The sequence below is a fragment of the Oncorhynchus gorbuscha genome, unplaced genomic scaffold (genome assembly GCF_021184085.1).
Source record: "Oncorhynchus gorbuscha isolate QuinsamMale2020 ecotype Even-year unplaced genomic scaffold, OgorEven_v1.0 Un_scaffold_6019, whole genome shotgun sequence".
NCBI lineage: Eukaryota > Metazoa > Chordata > Actinopteri > Salmoniformes > Salmonidae > Oncorhynchus > Oncorhynchus gorbuscha.
This window is the reverse complement of record NW_025749709.1, coordinates 1-21,771: the sequence shown is the minus strand read 5'-3', so window position 1 is coordinate 21,771 and position 21,771 is coordinate 1. Positions and strand designations below refer to the sequence as shown.

Sequence of the window (21,771 nt, the reverse complement as noted above, 5' to 3'; positions counted from 1 at the left end):
CGTCTCTGTCAAGGCAGTTATCCCGCTGCTCCTCGGTAGGCCGTCTCTGTCAAGGCAGTTATCCCGCTGTTCCCCGGTAGGCCGTCTCTGTCAAGGCAGTTATCCCGCTGCTCCTCCCCGGTAGGCCGTCTTCTGTCAAGGCAGTTATCCCGCTGTTCCCCGGTAGGCCGTCTCTGTCAAGGCAGTTATCCCGCTGTTCCCCGGTAGGCCGTCTCTGTCAAGGCAGTTATCCCGCTGTTCCCCGGTAGGCCGTCTCTGTCAAGGCAGTTATCCCCGCTGCTCCCCGGTAGGTCAGTTTCCTGTCAAGGCAGTTATCCCGCTGCTCCCCGGTAGGCCGTCTCTGTCAAGGCAGTTATCCCGCTGTTCCTACGGTAGGCCGTCTCTGTAAATAAGAATTTGTTCTCGCCTACTTAAATAAAAATGAAAGAATGACTGATTCAAACCGTCATGTGTAAGTTGTGACCAACTGACTGAAATTGTGACCGACTGAATAATATCGAAAAACAAATAATATCTACAAATAATATCGAGTATTTATTATGCAATATTATTTGTATTAGTCAGTCTCGAAATTCGGCTGCGATATTATGCAAATTCGGCTGCGATACCCAAAACTCTGAGAAAGCATTGCAGTGGAGAACGAACCCGACCTAGCGGTCTCTGACAGTAATACCACAGATACGGCAGCTGCGGTTTTGCAGTTTGAGAGACAATCTGACAATTACGAAATCATTCATAACACGAAACCTTACAAAAACAATCACCTTACTTTTTACGATGCAATACGTATCCATTTAGAACTATAAGCAATGGAGTAAATTCATAGTTTAAGACACTTGTATTCTGATTGAATATTGAACTACTTCTACAATAAATTCAAACGATTCTACTTTTCCGATTTGACCGATTCACTTCCCGACGCTCCCTTGACGTGGAGCAGCGTCATTGCGGAAGTAACTAAGTCTACGTGGGGAAGGAAGGTTGGCTTGTTCGTGTTTGAACTAAACTCTGCCTAAAACACTATAAATGTGCAACCTACGGAACCTACACAACCCTACCGCGCCTCGCGGAACCTATAACCTCCCCGCCCGCTAGCTGAATGGCCTTGTACCGCCAGGGCGTGTAGATCCGATGGGAGGGATAGCCGGGTAGTTCCCTGTAATGCTTCGGTGGCTGCGGCAGTCTCTTAGGCAGGTTTCTAGTCTGGATGGCCCGGAGACCAGTGCTTGTCTGCGGGGCGATACTGCTGAGCGTCCTGCTACTACTGGCCGTTACATTTACCTGCAGGTAGGTAAACATCGTTCGGATGGCTGATAAACTGCCGGGAGATATCTGTGGTTTTTAGTGACAAACCACCAGGCATTTCACAGTTTTTGTTGTGTCCCTGAACAAGCTCACCTAATTCACAACGGCTTGATGATTCGTTGAATCAGGTGTGCTTACTCTGGAATAGATCAAAAACAACTGGGGGTCCCTTGAGGTAAAACCCCTGATCTAGCTATCTGTCTAGCCAACTGGGGTCCCAGAGGAGAGGTAAAACCCCTGATCTAGCTATCTGTCTTAGGCTGAAGTTGTAACTTTAACAGTGGGCTATGTTCCAATAGCTGATAGTTATGGTTTAGCCATCAGATCCGAGACACTGTTGATTACAGCTGCGCTGGGGTCGAACAGCATTCCTGAGTAGATTTTTTATATATTTTTTATTTATTTCACCTTTATTTAACCAGGGAGGCTAGTTGAGAACACCTTTATTTAACCAGGGAGGCTAGTTGAGAACACCTTTTATTTAACCAGGTAGGCTAGTTGAGAACACCTTTATTTAACCAGGTAGGCTAGTTGAGAACACCTTTATTTAACCAGGTAGGCTAGTTGAGAACACCTTTTATTTAACCAGGTAGGCTAGTTGAGAACACCTTTATTTAACCAGGTAGGCTAGTTGAGAACACCTTTATTTAACCAGGTAGGCTAGTTGAGAACACCTTATTTAACCAGGTAGGCTAGTTGAGAACACCTTTATTTAACCAGGTAGGCTAGTTGAGAACACCTTATTTAACCAGGTAGGCTAGTTGAGAAACACCTTTTATTTAACCAGGTAGGCTAGTTGAGAACACCTTTATTTAACCAGGTAGGCTAGTTGAGAACACCTTATTTAACCAGGAAGGCTAGTTGAGAACACCTGACATGTTGTTAACAGGAAGGCCTAGATAAGACCCAACCCTTGTTACACACAACTTCTCTCTCACACCCACTTCCATCCCTCCTCTCTCCTTTTATCTCTCTCTCTCTCTGGACACCCCCTTCCATCCCTCCTCTTTATCTCTCTCTCTCTGACACCCCCCTTCCATCCCTCCCTCTTTATCTCTCTCTCTCTGACACCCCCTTCCATCCCTCCTCTTTATCTCTCTCTCTGACACCCCCTTATCCCTCCCTCTCTTTATCTCTCTGACACCCCCTTCCATCCCTCCTCTTTATCTCTCTCTCTCTCTGACACCCCCTTCCATCCCTCCTCTTTCTCTCTCTCTCTCTCATCACCCACACCCACCCTTCCATCCCTCCTCTTTATCTCTCTCTCTGACACCCCCTTCCATCCCTCCTCTTTATCTCTCTCTCTCTCACCCACCCCCTTCCGGCCCTCTTCTCTCCTCCTAGCCGGGCTAAGAATGTGGTTGCGTCGGCGCGTCCCCGGTGAGGTTCTTCTCTGCCGAGGCCCTGTAGTGGACCTGTACCTGGGTCAGTTGGAGCAGGTGGAGAGGCTGAGGGGCGCGGCAGAGGTGTCCGTCATCTTCTTCTACGCTCCCTGGTGTGCTCACTCCATCGCCGCTCGCCACGAGGTCCAGGAGGTCGCCCGGAGGCTGGTCAAACAGGTACACACACACACACACGCACACGCACACGCACACACATACACATACACATACACATACACATACACATACACATACACATACACATACACACATACACATACACGCACACACGCACACAGGAATGTACGCACACACGCACGAATGAGCACACACACACACACACACACACACACACACACACACACACACACACACACACACAGGAATGTACGCACACACATGCAGGAAAACACATACACACACACGCTCACACTCCATCGCCACTCGCCAAGAGGTCGCCCGGAGGCTGGCCAGACAGGCAGGGAACTGCACATTGTGGACTGGCTTATCGTGCTGAGGGTTGGTTCAGAACAGTATATTTCAGAACAGGGTTGTATTCATTAGTCACAGACGTTTGCAAAACTTTGCAATGGAAACCGTTTATTGCTCAGGAAGCAAACAGGGTGGGACCTACTTGAATTTGTTGTATAGAAAACTTGTTTTCCATTTGGAGGAAGAGGTTTCTGTTCCAAAATGTTTTCCATTTGGAGGGAAGAGGTTTCTGTTCAAAATGTTTTTCCATTTGGAGGAAGAGTTTCTGTTCCAAAATGTTTTCCATTTGGAGGAAGAGGTTTCTGTTCCAAAATGTTTTCCATTTGGAGGAAGAAGGTTTCTGTTCCAAAATGTTTTCCATTTGGAGGAAGAGGTTTCTGTTACAAAATGTTTTCCATTTGGAGGAAGAGGATTCTGTTCCAAAATGTTTTCCATTTGGAGGAAGAGGTTTCTGTTCCAAAATGTTTTCCATTTTGGAGGAAGAGGATTCTGTTGCAAAATGTTTTTTTCCATTTGGAGGAAGAGGTTTCTGTTCCAAAATGTTTTGCAACAGACCAAATGTTTATGCAACGGTTTTGACTAATGAATACACCCCTGGCTGTGCACAGCTACAGTATGGTGCTATATAGTCTGGGTGCCAGTCTGTTTCTACTGTAGACAGTACAACTCAATACACCTCCTAGTTACTGTATACAATTGTGAAGCTGTTTCTAAATGGGACTTCTGGTCTGTACAGGTGGTGTGCTGTGGTCTTATTCTGTCTCTGTTTCTAAATGGGACTTCTGGTCTGTACAGGTGGTGTGCTGTGGTCGTATCCTGTCTCTGTTTCTAAATGGGACTCCTGGTCTGTACAGGTGGTGTGCTGTGGTCTTATTTCTGTCTCTGTTTCTAAATGGGACTCCTGGTCTGTACAGGTGGTGTGCTGTGGTCTTATCCTGTCTCTGTTTCTAAATGGGACTCCTGGTCTGTACAGGTGGTGTGCTGTGGTCTTAACCTGTCTCTGTTTCTAAATGGGACTCCTGGTCTGTACAGGTGGTGTGCTGTGGTCTTATTCTGTTTCTAAATGGGACTCCTGGTCTGTACAGGTGGTGTGCTGTGGTCTTAACCTGCCTCTGCTGTCTGTTTGTACAGGTGCAGTTTGTGGCAGTGAACTGTTGGTGGAGCCAGGGGAAATGCAGGAAACAGAAGAGCTTCTACCAATATCCTGTCATCCACCTGTTCTACAAGAGGTAAAGGAGATATAGTCTAGTTGCTCTATATCTATACCCTGTCATCCACCTGTTCTACAAGAGGTAAAGGAGATATAGTCTAGTTGCTCTATATCTATACCCTGTCATCCACCTGTTCTACAAGAGGAAAAGGAGGTAGTCTAGTTGCTCTATATCCTGTCATCCAACCTGTTCTAGCAGAGTTAAGTGAGATATAGTCTAGTTGCTCTATATCTATACCCTGTCATCTACCTGTTCTAGTGCAGTTAAATGAGATATGGTATAGTCTAGTTGTTTTATATCTATCTCATTTAACTGCACTAGAACAGGTATATGACAGGGTATAGATATAGAGCAACTAGTCTGTCATCTGCCTGTTCTAGCGAAGTTAAATTAGATATAGTCTAGTTGCTCTATATCTATACCCTGTCATCTACCTGTTCTAGAGGGAGAATCTAGTCTATTCATTTTATATCTAGAGGGAGAATCTAGTCTATTAATTTTATATCGAGAGAGAGAATCTAGTCTGTCTCCCCCTGTTTGGTTCTAAATGGGTCCTCCTACTCTGACATGTTGTATCCCCCCCTGTCTGGTTCTAAATGGGTCCTCCTACTCTGACATGTTGTATCCCCCCCCCCTGTCTGGTTCTAAATGGGTCCTCCTACTCTGACATGTTGTATCCCCCCCTGTCTGTTTCTAAATGGGTCCTCCTACTCTGACATGTTGTATCCCCCCCTGTCTGGTTCTAAATGGGTCCTCCTACTCTGACATGTTGTATCCCCCTCTGTCTGGTTCTAAATGGGTCCTCCTACTCTGACATGTTGTATCCCCCCCTGTCTGGTTCTAAATGAGTCCTCCTACTCTGACATGTTGTATCCCCCCTGTCTGGTTCTAAATGGGTCCTCCTACTCTGACATGTTGTATCCCCCCTGTCTGGTTCTAAATGGGTCCTCCTACTCTGACATGTTGTATCCCCCTGTCTGGTTCTAAATGGGTCCTCCTACTCTGACATGTTGTATCCCCCCTGTCTGGTTCTAAATGGGTCCTCCTACTCTGACATGTTGTTTCCCCCCTGTCTGGTTCTAAATGGGTCCTCCTACTCTGACATGTTGTATCCCCCCCCTGTCTGGTTCTAAATGGGTCCTCCTACTCTGACATGTTGTATCCCCCCCACCCTGTCTGGTTCTAAATGGGTCCTCCTACTCTGACATGTTGTATCCCCCCCACCCTGTCTGGTTCTAAATGGGTCCTCCTACTCTGACATGTTGTATCCCCCCTGTCTGGTTCTAAATGGGTCCTCCTACTCTGACATGTTGTATCCCCCCCTGTCTGGTTCTAAATGGGTCCTCCTACTCTGACATGTTGTTTGGTTCTAAATGGGTCCTCCTACTCTGACATGTTGTATCCCCCCCCTTTCTGGTTCTAAATGGGTCCTCCTACTCTGACATGTTGTTTCCCCTGTCTGGTTCTAAATGGGTCCTCCTACTCTACATGTTGTACCCCCCTGTCTGGTTCTAAATGGGTCCTTCTACTCTGACATGTTGTACCCCCCCGTCTGGTTCTAAATGGGTCCTCCTACTCTGACATGTTGTATCCCCCCCCTGACATGTTGTATCTGGTTCTAAATGGGTCCTCCTACTCTGACATGTTGTATCCCCCCCTGGTCTGGTTCTACTTCCTGACAGCATGTTGTATCCCCCTGTCTGGTTCTAAATGGGTCCTCCCATGGGTCCTCCTACCTCAGACATGTTGTATCCCCCCCATGTTGTATCCCCTGTCTGGTTCTAAATGGGTCCTCCTACTCTGACATGTTGTATCCCCCCCCTGTCTGGTTCTAAATGGGTCCTCCTACTCAGACATGTTGTATCCCCCACATGTTGCACCCCCCTGTCTGGTTCTAAATGGGTCCTGTCCTACCTCTGACATGTTGTATCCCCCCTGTCTGTCTGGTTCTAAATGGGTCTGGTTCTCCTACTCTGACATGTTGTATCCCCCCCTGTCTGGTTCTAAATGGGTCCTCCTACTCTGACATGTTGTGATACCCCCCCCTGTCTGGTTCTAATGGGTCCTCCTATCCCCCCCTGTCTGGTTCTAAATGGGTCCTCCTACTCTGACATGTTGTACCCCCCCCCTGTCTGGTTCTAAATGGGTCCTCCTACTCTGACATGTTGTATCCCCCCCCTGTCTGGTTCTAAATGGGTCCTCCTACTCTGACATGTTGTATCCCCCCTGTCTGGTTCTAAATGGGTCCTCCTACTCTGACCCCCCTGTCTGGTTCTAAATGGGTCAAATGTTGACATACCCCCCTGTCTGGTTCTAAATGGGTCCTCCTACTCTGACATCCCCCTGTCTGGTTCTAAATGGGTCCTCATACATCCCCCTTACCTCCTACTCTGACATGTTATGTTGTATGGGTCCCCCCCCCCCCCTGTCTGGTTCTAAATGGGTCCTCCTACTCTTATCCCCCCCCCTGTCTGGTTCTAAATGTTGTACCCCCTGTCTGGTTCCCCCTACTCTGACATCTGTCTGGTTCTAAATGGGTCCTCCTACTCTGACATGTTGTATCCTAAATGGGTCCTCCTACCTGACATCTGGTTCTAAATGGGTCCTCCTACTCTGACATGTTGTATCCCCCCTGTCTGGTTCTGGAGACATGTTTGTGTCTGGTTCCCTCCTATAGAGTCTGGTTCTAAATGGGTCAACATGTTGTACCCCCCCTGTCCGTTCCTACTGGCTTCCTATGTAGAGAAATGGTTCATCCTGAGAGTCATCACATGTTGTATCCCCTGGTTCTACCTACCTACCAAATCACGAGCCCCCCTGTCTGGTTCTAAATACTCTGACAAGTCTGGTTCTAAATGGGTCCTCCTACTGTTGTACTTAAATGAGTCCTCCTACTCTGACATGGTATCCCCCCTGTCTGGGGAGGTTTGGGATACAAGGGTCCGTTCCTGGCTTCCTATGTAGAGAGGTTCATCCTGGATCATCACCCCCCTGACCTACCTACCATCACGAGCCATACTACCAAGACTTCCTGTCTTATCATGAGGTATGGGGGGGAATAAGGGGATAAGAATGAAGAATAAGGGGATAAGAATGGGGGGGCAGAATAAGGGGATAAGAATGAAGACAATGAGTGAGTGATATGCTTTGGGTGTTATTTTTCTGTTGAAAGACAAGAGTTCTATGTAATGATGTCACAATGAGTGACACTATCTCAAATGGAACCCTGTTCCCTTTATCGTGCCCTACAGGGCTATGGTTAAACAGCAGGACACCTATATATATATAGGGAACCGGGTGCCATTTGGGAGTGGTCCACTAGGTGTGGTGTACCTGTGGGTCAGGTGGAGGGTGTTATGTTGTGGAGGAGCTGTTTAGCCAGTTTCTTGTTTAATCCTTTCTGTGGTGCCTCTGTCTGTCACAACAGAGAGCCTGGTTTGTTTTGCTAGCAGGGTTTAGCCTGTAGATAAGACCTAGATTAAACGTGAGTCTTTCTGACATGGCTGACTGCTTTACTGCTTCTATGACCTGTGATGTCACAATACCTTTCCCATAATGCCCAGGTTGAACAGAAATCCTGTTTGGAGGATTCACAGAATCAGGGAGGGAATAAACAGGAAAACCAGAATCCTCTAACCAGGGTTTCTGAAACCTTTGAATTTTGAGCAAGTTACCAGATTTTTGCAACCCAAGTCACGTGTTTAATTTCTGTTGTCTGTTTTCCTCTTCTGCCTCCCAGCCGGGGGTAGTTGGTTATTTCCAGTTCAACTCTTCTCCCTCAGCCTCCCGGCTACATCACATACCTCTCTCAGCTCTGCAGGCCTTGAAGAGAGGTAAGCTAACCGCTACATGCTAACTGGCTAACTCCCTAAAGCCATGAAGAGAGGTAAGCTAACTACTACATGCTAACTTCCTAAATCCCTGAAGAGAGGTAAGATAAATGCTACATGCTAACTGGCTAACTCCCTAAAGTGTCTTTGACGAAGAGAGGTAAGCTAACCGCATAGCATGCTAACTCCCTAAAGCTCTGCCCAATTCAAGAGAGGTATGCTAACTTCTAAATCCCTGAAGAAATGAGAAGTAAAAGATGAAATGCTACATGCCTCAACTGGCTAACTCCCAGTAGACAAAGCCATCTCAGTCAGAGATGACCAGACCGTAAGCTTCAACTCCTCATTGGTCAGTCGACAACTCCCTTCAACTCCTCATTGAGAGGTAACAACCGCCCACATGCTAACTCCTAAAGCCCCGAAGAGAGGTCAGCTAACCGCTACACTTCCCAACTCCTCATTGCCCTTGTCCCCGAACTTCCAACTCCTCAAGAGAGGTAAGCCCACCCCCCTTGTCTAACACTTAACTCCTCATTTGTCAGTCGAGAACGCCCACCCCTTGTCTACCGACACTTCCAACTCCCTCAAGCCCTGGTCAGTCGACACACGCCCACCCCCTTGTCTACATGCTTCAACTCCTCAAAGCTCATTGGTGATGTCATCAGCACGTGACAAACAGACTTGTCAGGGCCCAGAGTCGCATTAAAACCAAGACTGAAGAGGTTGTAGAAGATAAACATTAACATCCATGTCCTGCCACGTTGATGATCCTAACCTGTATCTCTCTCCCGTCCTCCCTCTCTCCCCCGTGTCTCCCCTTCAGATTTTCCCTAGTTGGGAGCGTAACTTCACCTCCTGAGTAGGCATCTGTTCCTGGGTCTTTGAGCACCGCGAGACCAGAATGGCTGGCGCCGACTGGTGCTAAGTCCCGCCTTCTGGAGCAGGAACTGACCAGACTTGCCCTCCCTGCTCTTCCTGCCCAATTCCCCTAGGGCACGGCCTGTTGCTGACTCAGGTTCACCAGTTCTGTGACTATAGAACCACTACTGAAACTAAAAAAATGAATAAAACATTTTACTTCAACGTTTAATATTTTGATGGATGAAGAATAAAAACATGGCTCGAGAACATCGTTGTGAATTGTTCCATCTAGATGAATGTAGTCAGAGGCTTCAGATCTCTGAAGATGAGAATGACTAAATCCTTAATTGAACTCTTAACCCCTTCACTTCAACTCCTCATTGGTCCATTCCTGTCGACTCCCCCTCACCACCCCACCACCCCTCTGACCACTACCTCAGTGGACAGTCCCAGCCCCTGTCCCCCCTTCTGCTGCCTCAGTGGTTCTGCCCAGGCCACACCCCCTCACAGGCTCCACCCCAGGGTGTGTGAGCTTGTCTCAACCAGTCCAATCTTCAACTCCCTCACCTTGGTCCCAGACACACGCCCACCCCCTTGTCTACCTCAGGACTTCCAACTCCTCATTGGTCAGTCGCCTGCCCACCCCGTGTCAGGTGCACTTCCAACTCCTCATTTGTCAGCTCGACACAGGGCTAGCCAACACCCCCTCCTCACCATCCTCTTCCTCCTCCCATTCCTCCCGTCAGGACACACGCCCACCCGCTTGTTCTACCCTGGACTCCGCCCTCACTGCTCATTGGTCAGTCCACGAACAACAACGATGAGATGGTGGCCCTGGGGGAAAGTCTAGGCACGCCTTCACTCGTCACTTCCTGAAGGATGATGGGTGCACTATCTGGACCACAGAGGAACCATTTTACAGGCAGACCTGGAGTATTTTAGTGTTACAGGTTGAGATCTCTGGGGGGGGTAAGAGGGGCTGGATGAGTTAGTCAGACTTCAGACCTCTGAAGGATCTGTCTGGGTCTTTGAGCAACTGGAGACTCTGGGGAGCTGGATTAATTGAACTCTCTGGGTAAGTCTACCATAGTTCTAGGAACTCCCTTCAGAGTCTCTGCCCTTGGAGCTACCATTCCTGTTACAGACTCCTGGGGAGTTACCTGGGGCAACAGGTTACCAGGAATGGCAACTAGCTACTGACAGGTCTCAGTGAGTCACCCGCAACAACGGACCTCCCAGCCCACTACTGGGTCAACTAGCTGCTGTTACAAATAAATGCTACTTTTACTCACGGGTTATTTACTGTGCAGGTGAGGGACTACTGGGTCGCTACCCCTATGGCCCACTTCCATCCAGAGTCTCTGGTGTCAACTAAAAACATTTTACAGAGCTACTGAAGATGACAGAGTGGCCACATGGCCTGGGGAGCTACTAACTCTACTGAAGAGTTCTGCTAGGGTCAACTAGGTTACAGAGTCCTGTAGCGACGGGATCACGCTGTCGTACTTGAACCCTCTCCCAGCCCCTGTTGCAGAGTCTCTGGGAGTTACTGGGTCAACTAGCTGCTGTTACAGAGTCTCTGGGGAGTTACTGGGTCAACTAGCACTGTTACCAGAGTCTCTGGGGAGCCACTAGCTACTGTTACAGGGTGTGAGGACCCTCCCCAGCTGTCTCTGGGAAGACCAGTTTCACAATCTCCAGGGTGTGGGGCTTTGGGCTAGTCCAAGTCTCTGGGGAGTTACCTGTGCACCTTCCCTCCCAGACATCTGGGTAAGACTGGGAGTCCTACCTCAGACGATGCTGCCTACCTGGACTGCTGGGTGACGGGAGGTGGATCAGTAACATCCTGAGTAGCTGCCCGTCAGGTTCTACAGAGTCTCTGGAACTCCAGGCCTGGCTACTGTAGGGGCTGGGGAGCTACTGGGTCCGTAGGGGGCTACTGTTACAGAGGGGTGGCTACCATCCTCCTGGGGAGGACTCCTCCCACCCCCTAGGCCTCCCAGGACCAGGAAGCAGGCGGGATTAAAGAGTCTCTGAGGTGTTACTGGACAACAGACTGTTACAGGTTCTAATCCTGACCTCGCCCTCCACTGCCGCTGGCATGGGCGCTAGGCAACTAGCTACTGTTAGAGTCTCTGGGTGGCTGGGCCTGGGTCAACTAGCAGGTCTGCTTAGGGCAACGGGACTCGGTGATGGCGCACAGTCTGTTGAGAGAGAACTACTGGGATGAGGTGCACTACGAGGAGGAACCGCTTGTTACAGAGTCTCTGGGTAAGACTGGGAGTTACTGGGTCAACTAGCTGCTGTTACAGAGTCTCTGGGGAGCTACTGGGTCAACTAGCTACTGTTACAGAGTCTCTGGGGAGCTACTGGGTCAACTAGCTGCTGTTACAGAGTCTCTGGGGAGTTACTGGGTCAACTAGCTACTGTTACAGAGTCTCTGGGGAGCTACTGGGTCAACTAGCTACTGTTACAGAGTCTCTGGGGAGCTACTGGGTCAACTAGCTGCTGTTACAGAGTCTCTGGGGAGTTACTGGGTCAACTAGGCTACTGTTACAGAGTCTCTGGGGAGCTACTGGGTCAACTAGCTGCTGTTACAGAGTCTCTGGGGAGTTACTGGGTCAACTAGCTACTGTTACAGAGTCTCTGGGAGCTACTGGGTCAACTAGCTACTGTTACAGAGTCTCTGGGGAGTTACTGGGTCAACTAGCTGCTGTTACAGAGTCTCTGGGGAGTTACTGGGTCAACTAGCTGCTGTTACAGAGTCTCTGGGGAGTTACTGGGTCAACTAGCTGCTGTTACAGAGTCTCTGGGGAGTTACTGGGTCAACTAGCTGCTGTTACAGAGTCTCTGGGGAGCTACTGGGTCAACTAGCTACTGTTAGAGTCTCTGTCTACTTGAAACAGACCAGGGTTTAAATACCATTTGAAATCATTAAAAATTCTGCAGCTGTGCTTGATTGAGCTTGCCTGGCTTAATGGACCAATAGAAACGTCCTGAAACTGCAAACCCCACCCATCTGGCACTCCAGGCAGGCTAAAGCAAAGTATTTGAAAGATGTCTAATAGTATTTGAACCCAGGCCAGGTCTAGGGAAAATAGACAGCTTTATACCCCATGTGTGTCGTCTTGTCCCTCCAGAGTTGTTCATCAGGAACTTTAGCACCTCCCACAGCCCACTGCAGAGACGCCTGGTGGGGAGGAGAGAGGAGGAGAGGCCCCAGAAGAGACCCCTCATCTCAGAGCTGACCACCACCTCTTTCCTTACTACTGTCATGGATCCTCACAGGGTGGGTGAGAGAGAGGGAGGCATCCAGGGAGATGGAGTAGAAAGGAGAGAGGAAAATGAGGAGGGGAGAGGGAGAAGCAGGGAGGGTGGGTGAGAGAGAGGAGGCATCCAGGGAGATGGAGTAGAAAGGAGAGGGAAAATGAGGAGGGGAGAGGGAGAAGCAGGGAGGGAGGGAGGAGAGCGAGGAGGCAGCCAGGGAGAGGGAGTAGAAAGGAGAGAGGAAAATGAGGAGGGGAGAGGGAGAAGCAGGGAGGGAGGGAGGGAGGAGAGAGAGGAAGGCTGCCAGGGAGAGGGAGTAGAAAGTGGAGGAGCAGGGAGGGAGGAGCAGAGAGGGGGAGAGGGAGGAGCAGAGAAGGAGAGGGAGGAGCAGAGGGGAGGAGCAGGAGAGGGAGGAGGAGAGAGGAGGAGCAGGAGGAGGAGGAGCAGGAGAGGGAGGAGAGGGAGAGAGGAGGAGCAGAGAGAGGAGGAGCAGAGAGAGGAGGAGCAGAGAGAGGAGGAGCAGAGAGGAGGAGCAGAGGAGGAGGAGCAGGAGAGGGAGGAGCAGGAGAGGGAGGAGCAGAGAGAGGAGGAGCAGAGAGGGAGGAGCAGGAGAGGGAGGAGCAGAGAGGGAGAGGGAGCAGGAGCGGGAGGAGCAGAGGGATAGAGGAGGAGCAGGAGAGGGAGGAGCAGAGAGGGGGAGGGAGGAGCAGGGAGGGATAGAGGAGGAGCAGGAGAGGGAGGAGCAGAGGGATAGAGGAGGAGCAGGAGAGGGAGGAGCAGGGAGGGAGAGAGGAGGAGCAGAGAGGGCGCGAGGGAGGAGCAGGGAGGGGAGAGAGGAGGAGCAGGGAGAGGGAGAGAGAGAGGAGGAGCAGGGAGGGACATTAACATCATAATAACTGTGTGGTTTGATTTGACAGACCTTTAAAGACACGCTGTAGTTCAGTTCAGACTGGTTTCTGGTTTCTAGGATGGACAGGGGTTATGGTGCTGTTCTACTACAGTCAGGGGTTATGGTGCTGTTCTACTACAGTCAGGGGTTATGGTGCTGTTCTACTACAGTCAGGGGTTATGGTGCTGTTCTACTACAGTCAGGGGTTATGGTGCTGTTCTACTACAGTCAGGGGTTATGGTGCTGTTCTACTACAGTCAGGGGTTATGGTGCTGTTCTACTACAGTCAGGGGTTATGGTGCTGTTCTACTACAGTCAGGGGTTATGGTGCTGTTCTACTACAGTCAGGGGTTATGGTGCTGTTCTACTACAGTCAGGGGTTGTGGTGCTGTTCTACTACAGTCAGGGTTATGGTGCTGTTCTACTACAGTCAGGGGTTATGGTGCTGTTCTACTACAGTCAGGGGTTATGGTGCTGTTCTACTACAGTCAGGGGTTATGGTGCTGTTCTACTACAGTCAGGGGTTATGGATATAAAATGTGTTGTGTTCTCCAGGATGTGGTGCTGTTCTACTACAGTCAGTGGTGTGGCTACTGCTCTGTTCTAAACCACGTCATCATCCAGCTGGCTAGAATGTTCGTGGAAACAGCACCGTCACCATCGCCAGGTAGGGCTGACTGGCTGGCAGCTTGGGTGGCTGGCTGACTGACTGGCTGACTGACTGGTTGGCTGACTGACTGGCTGGTTGGCTGGCTGGTTGGCTGACTGACTGACTGGCTCGCTGGCTGGTTGGCTGACTGGCTGGTTGGCTGACTGGCTGGCTGACTGGCTCGCTGGCTGACTGGTTGACTGACTGGCTCGCTGGTTGGCTGGTTAGCTGACTGGCTGGTTGGCTGACTGGCTGGCTGTCTGACTGGCTGGTTGGCTGGCTGGTTGGCTGACTGGCTGGTTGACTGGCTGTCTGACTGGCTGGTTGACTGGCTGTCTGACTGGCTGACTGGCTGGTTGACTGGCTGTCTGACTGGCTGGTTGGCTGTCTGACTGGCTGGCTGGTTGGCTGTCTGGCTGTCTGACTGGCTGTCTGACTGACTGGCTGTCTGACTGGCTGTCTGACTGGCTGGTTGGCTGTCTGACTGGCTGGCTGGTTGGCTGTCTGACTGGCTGTCTGACTGGCTGTCTGACTGGCTGTCTGACTGGCTGTCTGGCTGACTGGCTGACTGGCTGACTGGCTGTCTGACTGGCTGACTGGCTGGCTGGCTGGTTGGCTGACTGGCTGGTTGACTGGCTGACTGGTTGGCTGGTTGACTGGCTGTCTGACTGGCTGGTTGGCTGGCTGGTTGACTGACTGACTGGCTGTCTGGCTGGTTGGCTGGTTGACTGGCTGGCTGTCTGACTGGCTGTCTGACTGGCTGTCTGACTGGCAGTCTGACTGGCTGTCTGACTGGTTGACCGGCTGGCTGGCTGGGGGGGTTGTTTCTATTTTGTGACGTCGTGCTGAATTGGGTTGAATTTTATTTATCTTTTTTTACATTCCATTGATATTCAACTGTTTCCAGTTAAACTTCCTGTAGTAACAGGATGTGACGTCATACTGTCTCTGTGTGTAGGGTGAACGTGGCGCGTAACGACCTGCCGTGGGAGTTCATGGTGGATCACTTCCCCTCTGTCTCCTCTTCCCCAGACACAGGTAAGACAGAACACACCCTGTCCTCCTCTTCCCCAGACACAGGTAAGACAGAACACACACCTGTCCTCCTCTTCCCCAGACACAGGTAAGACAGAACACACACCTGAGACACAGGTAAGACACACAGGTAAGACACCTGTCCTCCTCTTCCTCAGACACAGGTAAGACAGAACACACACCTGTCCTCCTCTTCCCCAGACACAGGTAAGACAGAACACACACCTGTCCTCCTCTTCCTCCAGACACAGGTAAGACAGAACACACACCTGTCCTCCTCTTCCCCAGACACAGGTAAGACAGAACACACACCTGTCCTCCTCTTCCTCAGACACAGGTAAGACAGAACACACACCTGTCCTCCTCTTCCCCAGACACAGGTAAGACAGAACACACACCTGTCCTCCTCTTCCTCAGACACAGGTAAGACAGAACACACACCTGTCCTCCTCTTCCCCAGACACAGGTAAGACAGAACACACACCTGTCCTCCTCTTCCTCAGACACAGGTAAGACAGAACACACACCTGTCCTCCTCTTCCTCAGACACAGGTAAGACAGAACACACACCTGTCCTCCTCTTCCTCAGACACAGGTAAGACAGAACACACACCTGTCCTCCTCTTCCTCAGACACAGGTAAGACAGAACACACACCTGTCCTCCTCTTCCTCAGACACAGGTAAGACAGAACACACACCTGTCCTCCTCTTCCTCAGACACAGGTAAGACAGAACACACACCTGTCCTCCTCTTCCTCAGACACAGGTAAGACAGAACACACACCTGTCCTCCTCTTCCCCAGAACAGGTAAGACAGAACACACACCTGTCCTCCTCTTCCTCAGACACAGGTAAGACAGAACACACACCTGTCCTCCTCTTCCTCAGACAGACACCAGGTAAGACAGAACACACACCTGTCCTCCTCTTCCTCAGACACAGGTAAGACAGAACACACACCTGTCCTCCTCTTTCCTCAGACACAGGTAAGACAGAACACACACCTGTCCTCCTCTTCCTCAGACACAGGTAAGACAGAACACACACCTGTCCTCCTCTTCCTCAGACACAGGTACAGAACACACACCTGTCCTCCTCTTCCTCAGACACAGGTAAGACAGAACACACACCTGTCCTCCTCTTCCTCAGACACAGGTAAGACAGAACACACACCTGTCCTCCTCTTCCTCAGACACAGGTAAGACAGAACACACACCTGTCCTCCTCCTTCCCTCAGACACAGGTAAGACAGAACACACACCTGTCCTCCTCTTCCTCAGACACAGGTAAGACAGAACACACACCTGTCCTCCTCTTCCTCAGACACAGGTAAGACAGAACACACACCTGTCCTCCTCTTCCTCAGACACAGGTAAGACAGAACACACACCTGTCCTCCTCTTCCTCCAGACACAGGTAAGACAGAACACACACCTGTCCTCCTCTTCCTCAGACACAGGTAAGACAGAACACACACCTGTCCTCCTCTTCCTCAGACACAGGTAAGACAGAACAGAACACACACCTGTCCTCTTCCTCAGACACAGGTAAGACAGAACACACACCTGTCCTCCTTTCCTCAGACACAGGTAAGACAGAACACACACCTGTCCTCTTCCTCAGACACAGGTAAGACAGAACACACACCTGTCCTCTTCCTCAGACACAGGTAAGTAAGACAGAAGACATACCTGTCCTCTTTCCTCAGACACAGGTAAGACAGAACACACACCTGACATAAGACAGAACTGTCCTCCTCTTCCTCAGACACAGAAGACATACCTGTCCTCCTCTTCCTCAGACACAGGTAAGACAGAACACACACCTGTATGTACATGACCTGTTTAGACTGTTGTTGAATAGACTGTTCTCTGTGTACTAAACAAGACCTGTTGTTGAATAGACTGTTCTCTGTGTACTAAACAAGACCTGTTGTTGAATAGACTGTTCTCTGTGTACTAAACAAGACCTGTTGTTGAATAGACAGTTCTCTGTGTACTAAACAAGACCTGTTGTTGAATAGACTGTTCTCTGTGTACTAAACAAGACCTGTTGTTGAATAGACTGTTCTCTGTGTACTAAACAAGACCTGTTGTTGAATAGACTGTTCTCTGTGTACTAAACAAGACCTGTTGTTGAATAGACTGTTCTCTGTGTACTAAACAAGACCTGTTGTTGAATAGACTGTTCTCTGTGTACAAACTGTTCACAAGACCTGTTGTTGAATAGACTGTTCTCTGTGTACTAAACAAGACCTGTTGTTGAATAGTACTAAACAAGACCTGTTGTTGAATAGACTGTTCTCTGTGTACTAAACAAGACCTGTTGTTGAATAGACTGTTCTCTGTGTACTAAACAAGACCTGTTGTTGAATAGACTGTTCTCTGTGTACTAAACAAGACCTGTTGTTGAATAGACTGTTCTCTGTGTACTAAACAAGACCTGTTGTTGAATAGACTGTTCTCTGTGTACTGAACAAGACCTGTTGTTGAATAGACTGTTCTCTGTGTACTAAACAAGACCTGTTGTTGAATAGACTGTTCTCTGTGTAATAGACTGTTCTCTGTGTAAAACAAGACCTGTTGTTGAATAGACTGTTCTCTGTGTACTAAACAAGACCTGTTGTTGAATAGACTGTTCTCTGTGTACTAAACAAGACCTGTTGTTGAATAGACTGTTCTCTGTGTACTAAACAAGACCTGTTGTTGAATAGACTGTTCTCTGTGTACTAAACAAGACCTGTTGTTGAATAGACACTTCTCTGTGTACTAAACAAGACCTGTTGTCTATGATTCACTAATATGAAAGATTTCCCACAGCCTCTCATGCCTCATTTAGTTAGACTAACTAATCTAATGTTACTTCCTGACTCTCTTTGTCTCTTAGGAAACACCTGTCCGTCAAGTTCCCGGAGGACACGCCCATCACTCTCCCCACCCTATTACGCTTCATCCTGAAGCACTCCGACTCCGCCCACCAGCCAATGAAAGCAGACGGATCCGACCCTCACCCTCACGTTCTCCTCAAGGCGGAGTTCCGCGCTCTACAAGGAGAAGTCCAGACATTACATCGTGCACGCCAGCGCCTCTCCAATCAACTGGCCCAGCTGTGGCGAGACAACCGGCGGTTATCCTTCCACGCCGTGGCCCTGGAGACCCACAATGCACTGCTGCAGTCCCAGAATGGCGAGCTGCAGCGCGAGAGGCTGAGCCTAGTGGAGCAGCACAAGGAGAAGAGTCGTCAGTTAGGGGAGGCGGTCAGGAGACTACAGGAACTAGCAGACGCATCAGAGAACCTTCTCACTGAGAATACACTGCTGAGGGTTTTACTGGGAGCTCTGAGAGCCAGGGAGACAGAGAGAGGGGAGGAGGAGGAGGAGGAGACAGGGGAGGAGGAGGAGGAGACAGGGGAGGAGGAGGAGACGACAGGGGAGGAGAGGAGTTATATGGCCTCTTGACAGGAGAGGAGAATACCCTGCTGAGGGTTTTACCGGGAGCTCTGAGAGCCAGGGAGACAGAGAGAGGGGAGGAGGAGAATGAAGAGGAGACAGGGGAGGAGGAGGAGACAGGGGAGGAGGAGGAGACAGGGGAGGAGGAGGAGACGACAGGGGAGGAGGAGACGACAGGGGAGGAGAGGAGTTATATGGCCTCTTGACAGGGGAGGAGAATACCCTGCTGAGGGTTTTACTGGGAGCTCTGAGAGCCAGGGAGACAGAGAGAGGGGAGGAGGAGAACGAAGAGGAGGAGACAGGGGAGGAGGAGGAGACATGGAGGAGGTGGAGGAGTTTGTCATGCCAAGTAATGCTGGTAGAACGGAAACAGCTGATGAATCACAGCCTCTTGACCCCCTACCCCCTAGAAGAAAGAGGAGGTACTACGTGGGCCCTGACAGATGGTGGGAGTAGAGGAGGTGGGAGACCAGAGGAATCACAGCTTCATAATGCTCTCCTAGTGGAAGGAGGGAACACGACATAGACACAGCAGCTTTATAACCAGGTACTGTAGGATGTCCTCTGGGACCAGAGAGAGACGGGAAAGAAAGGAGACGATACTACGGAGAACACAGAGTGTTGTTGATGACGTCTCTAAGCTTCGGACTTTAGAATGCGTGTAACACTCTAGAATGTCCAGTCATAATGCCAACTCTAGAGTCCATAAGGGCTAGTGGTCCGGGAGAAGGTTCTACCCATGAGGTCAGAGAGGAGCGACCAGCCTCGTCACAGAGGAACGACAAGAAATGGAATAAGCCCAAAGGGCCGATGAACACTAGAAATACGCCTCAAAATGGCACCCTATTCTAGATGCAGTGCTAGTCTAGCTAATAGGGTTTCCATTTGGGACATATACCCTAGGTGAGTTTAGTAGTGAGAAGCTGTCTTCTGAAGCCTGGGTTTTGGTTGTGTGTTTGTATTTTTCCAAGGAGCACCAGGTGATTCTCCACAGAGAAGGTGCATTTTGTTTCTGGTTCTTTTTGTTAAATTAATCTATTTTTACAAGAATCGCTAAAAATGTCTTTCTATGTTAATTCAGGAAACGAGAAGATGCAGCTGTTTTACATGTCAAATATTGAACAGATTTTTACTGATTAAAAATGTTTTAATTTAATCAACCGCGTTGTGTATTATTCGTTTTCTTCAGACTCGAGCTGTCGAAATGCATTTGCCTTCAGCTGGATTGGCCAATAGGATTGTTCGACAGCCAATAGGATTGCTGGTTGCACCTCGACAGCCAATAGGATTGCTGGTTGCACCTCGACAGCCAATAGGATTGCTGGTTGCACCTCGACAGCCAATAGGATTGCTGGTTGCAATCTCGACAGCCAATAGGATTGCTGGTTGCAATCTCGACAGCCAATAGGATTGCTGGTTGCACCTGAATCAGCCAATCGACCTCGAGCCAATAGGATTGCTGGTTGCACCTCGTCAGCCAATAGGATTGCTGGTTGCACCTCGTCAGCCAATAGGATTGCTGGTTGCACCTTGTCAATAAGGACAGTAGAGGGCCCCACGTGTCTGTGAAATCAGTTTGCCAGTGATACACCATACATAAATACATACATACATACAATCATTGGCGCATAAAATATGCTGAGGAAGGATAATGTTTCATTAGATGATTGGGCACATGACTTCCTGAGAGTGGCTGGATTCTCATGACCTGGCGTGTCTCTGTGTGTTGGGTGGGTGTGTGTTGGGTGGGTGGGTCTGAGCGTTGTCAGCGTAACCTGGTTCTGCATCCTGAGAACACATGCTGCTCATTTCAGCCCAGAGAACTTCTTCAGTCCGTTAGCTCTTCTCTCGTCATCTGTAACACTGAGATAAACATCCCAAAGTTTTGCTGTACCTGGTCTCTTCTTCAGTCCGTTAGCTCTTCTCATCATCTGTAACACTGAGATAAACATCCCAAAGTTTTTCAGTCCGTTAGCTCTTCTCTCGTCATCTGTAACACTGGGTTCGCTGTACCTGCTCCTCTTCTTCAGTCGTTAGCTCTTCTCTCATCATCTGTAACACTGAGATAAACATCCCAACGTTTCGCTGTCCTGTTAGCTCTTCTCTCGTCATCTGTAACACTGAGATAAACATCCCAACGTTTTGCTGTACCTGCTCCCCTTCAGTCCGTTAGCTCTTCTCTCGTCATCTGTAACACTGAGATAAACATCCCAACGGTTTGCTGTACCTGCTCCCCTTCTTCAGTCCGTTAGCTCTTCTCTCATCATCTGTAACACTGAGATAAACATCCCAACGGTTCGCTGTACCTGCTCCCCTTCTTCAGTCCGTTAGCTCTTCTCTCTCTCGTCTATAACACTGAGATAAACATCCCAACGGTTCGCCGTTGGTCTAAAGAGATACACATAGTGGACTATAGAGGGAATAGGGTGCCATGAGGCTCTGGTCTAAAGTAGTGGACTATAGAGGGAATAGGGTGCCATGAGGCTCTGGTCTAAAGTAGTGGACTATAGAGGGAATAGGGTGCCATGAGGCTCTGGTCTAAAGTAGTGGACTATAGAGGGAATAGGGTGCCATTTTAGATCTAATCTAATGTTATTTGTCACATGCTTCTTAAACAACAGGTGTAGACTAACAGTGAAATGTTTACAGGCCCATCCGAACAATGCACAGAGAAATACTAGAAGAATACTATCACTAATAATATAAACACCATGAGTAACGATTTACACCTGAGGAACGATAATGATAACTTGGATCTATACACACTGAGGAACGATAACTTGGCTCTATACACAATGAGTAATGATAACTTGGCTCTATACACACTGAGTAATGATAACTTGGCTCTATACACACTGAGGAACGATAACTTGGCTCTATACACAATGAGTAATGATAACTTGGCTCTATACACACTGAGGAACGATAACTGGCTCTATACACACTGAGTAACGATAACTTGGCTCTATACACACTGAGGAACGATAACTTGGCTCTATACACACTGAGGAACGATAACTTGGCTCTACTGGCTCTATACACAATGAGTAACGATAACTTGGCTCTATACACACTGAGGAACGATAACTTGCCTCTATACACAATGAGTAATGATAACTTGGCTCTATACACACTGGAACGTAACGATAACACTGAGGAACGATAACTTGGCTCTATACACACAGAGTAACGATAACTTTGCTCTATACACCCTGAGTAACGATAACTTGAATAGCAGTATAGGTAGGAGACAGGGTACAGTAGATAACAGTATAGGCTGTTTGGTGGGAGACAGGACAGTAGATAGCAGTACAGGCTGTTTGGTAGGAGACAGGACAGTAGATAGCAGTACAGGCTGTTTGGTAGGAGACAGGACAGTAGATAGCAGTACAGGCTGTTTG

General features: G+C 49.2%; 1 pseudogene; it reads left to right on the top strand.

Annotated features, from left to right (window-relative positions):
- Positions 1 to 1,057: 1,057 nt before the first annotated feature.
- Positions 1,058 to 18,474, top strand: LOC124029296 (annotated as a pseudogene).
- Positions 18,475 to 21,771: the final 3,297 nt, after the last annotated feature.